Below are 7113 nucleotides of genomic sequence, written 5' to 3' on the forward strand. Positions count from 1 at the left end.
ACACACACACACACACACACACACACACACACACACACACACACACACACACACACACCCCTGCACAGAACTGAGCCCCGATCGCTCAAGGCCCCCCTTAGAGGTGCTCCGGCTGGTTTAGCTGCATCTCAGGCCAACTCAGACGCAGGTCGGGGCTTTTCTGGGAGGTACTTACACAGAGAAATGGAAGCAGGGTGTCTGGGTGACCTCCAGCTCTGCACCAGGGAGGGAGGGACTGGAGATTCGGGGCCAGGCTGGGCCCTGGGAAGTTGTGGGCAGGCGGCCTGCGGCTCCCCTGCTAATGAGCCTTCACTGCCTTGAGCTGACAGGGAGCCCTCCTGGGGGAGGGGAGCCCGAGCCACTGTGCTGAGCCTGCCTTTCTGCGCCGTCTCTGTCTCCATGGCAACGGGGCGGGGGGCGGGGGGGAGGTGCGATCTCTCTGGGAAGCGTGGGCGCAGAGGTTCGCAGGCAGCGCAGCTGGAAGGAAAAACCCAGGAATGAACGGCAGCCCTGCTTCCAGCCCAGCGCTTGACACGTGCCCATCACGGCCTCACAGGGAAGCTCAAGGGCGGCGGTATCTGCCCCACGTCGCAGAAGAGGAAGGTGAAACAGAGAGGCCGAGTAACTCGCCCGCAGGCCCACAGCTGGTAGATAGGAGACTTGGGTCCGAAGCAGGTGGCTCTGACCGATGGGTGACCTGGTCCCCGGCGGACCCCTCAGTGCCCCTCCGGGGCCCTGGAGCCTTGTTACACCACAGGGCAGGGCCAGGCATGTCTGACGCTAAGAAAAGAGTGTGGGCAATTACGGGAAACCCAGGAATTCTGAGGACGCCTCCCCCGCTCCCCTCTCCCCCGAGTTCATTTCGGGGTCTGCCAGTACATCTTTTACAAGGGAGCTGTGAAAATGTGCACATGGTCTGTTCAGAGGCATGAAAAGTTCTCGCAGAGCAGGCAATCTCTGCTCAGGGGAGGGTCGGATGAGAGAGGAAAGCTTCGTGGAAAATGGGGGTCTCAGAGGCTGGGCAGTGGGGGCAGCTTTTAGGGCTGGTCTCTCCTGACCAGTCACTGTGGGCGGATGAGCCCCAGTGGGGAGGGAGACCCCTTCCCCTCGCCGCCCTCCCAGTACCAAGCAGCTTCCAAGCCCTATGGCCTTCCTTTGTCAACTCCAAATAACCTTTCCCATGCTTCCCAGCCAGATTGCTGCTCCGATGACTCTCGCTCTCTCCTGTGACAGCACCTGGGGTATTTGGCATCACGCCTGGCATCTCCCTGCCGGGGGGCGGGGGTTGGTCTGAGGACAGGGGACGGCCACGCGCCGCTCTCCCCTGGAACCCAAGGGCCACGGCCGACCCCAAGGTCTGGGTGCTCTCGGGGGTGTCCTACTCAACCCTGGGCTCAAGGTAACACAGAAACTTGTCACTGCAGGGCAGGCTGTGGACTCCAGGGAGGAAAGAGAAGCTTGTGAAGGGAAAGAAAAGCCCGGATGTGAGATGTTAAGTCCAGAGGAGAATCCCAGGGATCTGGGGACACAGAGGCTGGGGTCAGGCTGCAGGAAGGGACAGGACGTCCTACTTTCCCCAGTCAGCTCAGGACTCACCCTGTGGTGTCCCCACCTCTGCCACGATGTCTTCAAGGGCTGGGGGTGGATTAGCCGTGAGGTGGCACCCACCCTGGTGGCAGCTTTCTTTTTAGAAAGTTGTGCTAATGTGCAGCTGGATCCTGTGTCCTGGTGCAGCCGTCCCTGGGGCTCACCCGCCCGCTGCCCTGGGAGCCACGGCTTCTCCTGCAGGGCCTGGGGCCCCGTCCAGCTCAGTCAGTGGGTCTGAGGGCAGCTGTCCACTGAGGGCGTGGAAACCACACGGGCCCAGCACCACTGCAGGCTGGGCCCGTGTGAAGCGTTCTCACCTCCTAACTTACTGTAGAGAAGGCTCTGTTCTGCTTTGCATTTGGGATTGTTTCATAAAAATGCACCCGGGTTTATAATAATCTGAAGCTTGCAGCCTGGGTAGGTTTTTCTTAAAACTCCATCTGCTTTTTAATTAGTGAAGATTCCTCCAAGATTTTCACATGAATTGCTCATCACTCTTGGTTTTGGGGCCGCAAGTGCTGGTTCCTGAGCGTGTGGGCGCCCTCGTTGGGGCAGGTGGCAGGGGCCGGGGGCTGCCCGCCACGGCGGTCATTTCAGATCCCTCTGAACCCTACGAGGGGGGCTCAGCTCACGATTTCACATCGGCAGGGACACTGAGTTCCAAGTCCGTCTTCCCCACGATGAAGCAGGCCACTGTCACAACCATCAGGGAGACCTGGCTGAGGGGACCGAGGTCGGCTCGTTGGGGGCAGGGTCTGGAGCAGGACAGTGCCGCCCCTCCCGTCCCCCGGTGCCCACTCCTGCGGGAGGATGCCAGAGCTCCTGCTGTGCAAGCCCACGGCTCCCAGTTACTCAGGGAAGGCCCCTGACGAGGGGACAGGAAATGGTCTGACCAGTCTCTTTGTTTTCATTGTTTTTAAGCTAATATTTATTGAAAGCAAAGTAATCCATATGCATAGAGGAGAAAATCAAGTTGTGTATTTTGGGGAAAACGTGGGGTCCCACTCCTGCTGCCAGCTGGGAGGACTGTCCCAGAGAGGCCTTTCCCGCACTTGTCACCCTGGCTCTCTCCTCTCTGACAGGGGCGGCAGATCGACTAGCTGGAGACTTTGCCACGAGACTTGAGCTCCCTCTGCTTCCCTCCTGGGGCCTGGCCTCACGCAGGGTCGGTTTCCCTGCCGGGAGGTGTGTAGGAGCAGGTCACTGCGTGGGGCTGTCGGTCTAGGTCTGGGTATGGGGATCAGAAGCCCGCCGTTCACTCCAGACCCTCTTCCTCTGCCCTGCCCGGGGTCTGTCTGGCGTCTGTCCGGGGTCTCTCCGGTGTCTGTCTGGCGTCTGTCCGGGGTCTGTCTGGCGCCCCATCGGCTCAGAGCTCTGGTAAGAGGAAGGGTGCTGATTGCTGGGCTCCTACAGCAGCACCAATGGTGTCAAACGGCTTCTCACGGAAGCAGCAGTTTCTGTGCACCGTCTTTTCCCGCCTCTCCTAGACTTTTTTTTTCTTTTTTTTTTTTTGGCAGTACGCGGACCTCTCACTGCTGTGGCCTCTCCCGTTGCGGAGCACAGGCTCAGCGGCCATGGCTCACGGGCCCAGCCGCTCAGCGGCATGTGGGATCTTCCCGGACCGGGGCATGAACCCGTGTCCCCTGCATCAGCAGGCGGACTCTCAACCACTGCACCACCAGAGAAACCCCTTTCCTAGACATTTTACTATTTATCTTTCCGTTCCTAATAACATGCTCCTGGTCAGCAGACACCATGGAGTGAGGTATAGACTCACCACGTGGTCCACACAGGAGGGCTCACTCCCCAGGGCTTCCTCTCCGCCCTGTCCAGGGTGACGTGCGGAGGGGACAGAGTGTCCAGGTGCCCGTGGGACAGCGGCCTTGAGCTCAGGGTACCCTGGCGCTCCGTCCTGTGCGGGCTCCGTGCGCCCCTGCAGATCGTCCACTGGCTGAGTGTACGGAAGTGGGTCCACGGGTGAGTCAGCATCTTTTTCTGCTTCTTATCATTATCACATTTTTATTTGCTTGTTTTTCTCTGTTTACTTTTATATCTTTAAATGTACTTTTTCTCTACTTCATTACTTGATTTCTCTACTCTAAATGATGAGTTCTGACTCTAAATTTATCAAAACAGAGCAAAAGAAATGAGAAAATCAGTGAACCTGCTTCCCTAGCCATAAGCCGTATTTAATAACCTGATTTGTCTTTTCATATTTCCCCCATATAATACACATACAACATATTCTCAAGATTTATTTATGAAAATAGTATCACTAATACATAGTTTCAACCTCTTGTTTTCTCGCTCAGAATCAACTTGTGGAAACCACCTTAAATTATCCAGTACAGCTGATTATTTTTAATGACTGTATAATGGTTTCTAGTGCAGATGTAATACATTTTTTTCAGCTTCTCTCTAATTGATGTACATTCAATTTACTTCCAATTCTTGGCCAAAACAACTACAGTGAGAACCTTTGTACATTACTCATCCATGTGACGAGCATCTGTGGTTGGACATGTCCATAGATGGGTCGTGATCCTTTCACTTCTGCTGGCATCTCTGAGGGCGTCTCCAGTACATAGTGCCTTCCTTCTCCATCTAGATTCTAAACACAATGAAAAAATAAATAAGCAAATGACATGGAGGCAAAAATCACCTACATTATTGATAGCAGCTGAATTGCTAGATTTGGCAGGTCTATTTGCCAAGGGCTTCTGGTGGGCCCATGATCAGGCCAAGTTCTGCATCTAGCTGTGTGCCCCAGAGCGAACTCCTTCCAGCAAAACCTGGCCGTTCATCCCAAATATCCTGGAGCGGCCGCCCCAGGGCTGCAGGGGTAGAGAGGACCAGAGCAGAGTGTGCTCAGAGAACGGGGCGGGAAATACGATTTCTCTCTCATATCATCTCTGGGAGAGACCCCGGGAAGAGGCGCTGCAGGGCACAGAGGGTGTGTTTCCGTGGTCAAGCCACGCCCCCATCTCCACCGACGACCTTGAGTATCCGTCACAGTGAGGACTGTGGCTTCTGCCAGTTTGGTTTGCGATGGGTGTGAGGCCTACTCTCCCGGGTTCACAGAGCCCGCGTGGCCCAGCCTCACGCATGGCACCACAGCTGTGTGCACCTTCTCGAAAGGTATTCATTTAGCAAAATGTGTGGAGATGCTGCTGGACGCTGGGCCCAACTTCAGGCCCCGAGAGCCTGCTGAGCGTGTCTTGCTTCATGTTCCTGGGCCTTTGCTTCACATCTCTGCTTTCTGGATGAGTCTCCTTCCTGATTTCCACCCGGTTGGCCTCTTCCTTCCCGCTCTTGGCCTAAATGTCCCCTTTGTGGAGAGGCTCCCTTGCCCACTGATCTAGAATAAACACCCTACACTCCCTTCGGGGATGGACCCCAGTCCTGCCCCAGCCAACTGGCGGGTCACTCTCTCCCTGAGACTGTCCCCACTCTGCCCTCTCTTTGAAATCTCCACCTGGCTTTAGCACCATATGTGCTTTCCTCATTCCATTTTATGTACATTTTTATTTGCTCACTTATGATCTGATTTTCCCAGCTGGGATCCAAACTCGGTGACAACAAGGGGCTGTGTGTGCTACCCGACGTGGTCAGCGTGGAGAGCGGAGCCGGAAGGCAGCAGCTGTGGCTTCTGCACGAAGCCCTCTGCTGTCCCAGCACCGCCACTGTCTCTACCTGCGGCCGCGGCGGGCCCTCCCTGGGCCCGGGCCGGACGGGCTGGGCTCGCTGTGCATCGCGCTCTGGCCTCGCTGTGCATCGCGCTCTGGCCTCGCTGTGCATCGCGCTCTGGCCTGGGGCGCCGGGTGTTCCTCCTTTCCTTCTCCTCTTCTCCATCAAGCCGCTCCCCCACCGGCCTCTGCATCTTCCAGAGATTCCTTGATGTCTCTCTGCCTCTCTTCCCTTTGAACTTCCGCGGCGGCAGTGCGGTTCTGAGAAGCAGAGGCAGTCCATGCGTGGGGCCGTCGCCTTTGTCAGGCTGGAAGCCTGTGCACTCTGTCTCGTGGGGCAGGGGAGAGAGGCTCGCAGGCAGAGACGAGAGCCCCGGGTGCGCGGCCACGGCAGGTCTGGGTCTCAGGCCCCCGGAGCCCTTCGTGCCCACCCCCTGCCGGAGGCGTGGCCCGTGCCCTGGAGCTCCTGCCCGCCCCACCACCGTCTGAAGCAGGGTCGGGGCCCGTTCCCAGGGCAGCCTGTGGTCCCTCTGTCCACGGATGGTGTGGGGCCCTGGGCGGGGTGAGAGGGCAGCCGGGGAGCAGTGGGGGCGGCCCCCTCGTGTGCTTCCAAGTCCTGCTGTCCACTCACCCGCTGCTCCGAAAAGACAACCGAGGTTGGCGTGCTGGGAAGATGGGAGGTGCCCTTGTTACTATCCGATGATGAACTGCGATGTTGGCAGGAAAGGAGGTAACTGGAGGGTGAGTTTCATGCCCAGAGACTCTGCCTTGGAAATGTAACACCAGCCTGTGCTTCAGCCTGGTTCGCTGGGACGCTTCCGGCCCGGGGCAGGCCCGCGCGGGGCAGGACGTTCTCCACTGACCTTCCTCCACAATCTGGAGGGCGGTGGCTCTGCCTGGGCTCCTGGGAAGGAGCAGTCTCCCCCCCACTTCCCTGGTCCTCAGCTCTGTCTTGGGGGAAGCCCGAGGCTCTGTTCTCAGTGTTCCTGGCAGCCAGGCGGCAGTGGCGTAGGAGGGTGGTGGCGTAGCCGGACATCCAGGCCCTACACCGCCCTCCCCCGCCGGCCTGGACGCGGCTGTGCTAGAAACCCACCCCAGCGGGACTCTGATAAGGCCTTGGGAGAAGGGGGAGCAGTGCTTGGGCAGCGTCGTGCTGCTTGCCTGCTGAGCCGTCGCTTTTCTCCTTACGGGAAAGGCTCAGCCCATCGAGCCCCGGCGCCCTGCTCCCTGGCTTAGGTCCGCGTACAGGCTGACCCTCAGCTCTTGCTTGGATGCGGAACAGAAGGTCACTTTCTCACCGTCTGTCATACTATTTTTTGTAGATGAAATAATCAGAAGTCTTCTTAGGTATGATGTTCACTGCACGGTTGAAATCAAATGCGACAAAACCTGTGGGGAGGTATGTGGGGGGCTTGCACTCTGTGTCGGCCCAGCCCCGGCTGCCAGGCTCCCATCAGAGCGAGATGCTACAGAGTCTCACTAAGACAGAGACTCGGTTGTTCATTAGAGAGCACGAGACGGTGGTGGCTTCCCCGGGGCAGGGCCCTGAGGACCACAGTGGGCCAGTGAGGAAGACAGTCACCGTCTTTTGTCACCGAATCTCAGGAGTGTCATCGGTCACTTCTCGCTCTGTTCTCTCGATTAGAGAAGCATCCCTAGGTCCAGCCTGCAGGCAAGACCACGGGGTTCTGTAGGGATGTGAGCACCAGGAGGTGTTGGGGCCGGTTTACAGACTGCCGGCCAGGGGAGCTCACTGGGTGCCAGGTACCCTTCTAGCGGTGCGGCTGCAGAGATGAGTAAGATTCGGTTCTGGCCCCAAGGACATTATCATTTAGTATGA

The sequence above is a fragment of the Lipotes vexillifer genome, unplaced genomic scaffold (assembly GCF_000442215.2).
Source record: "Lipotes vexillifer unplaced genomic scaffold, Lipotes_vexillifer_v1.1 scaffold356, whole genome shotgun sequence".
Lineage (NCBI taxonomy): Eukaryota > Metazoa > Chordata > Mammalia > Artiodactyla > Lipotidae > Lipotes > Lipotes vexillifer.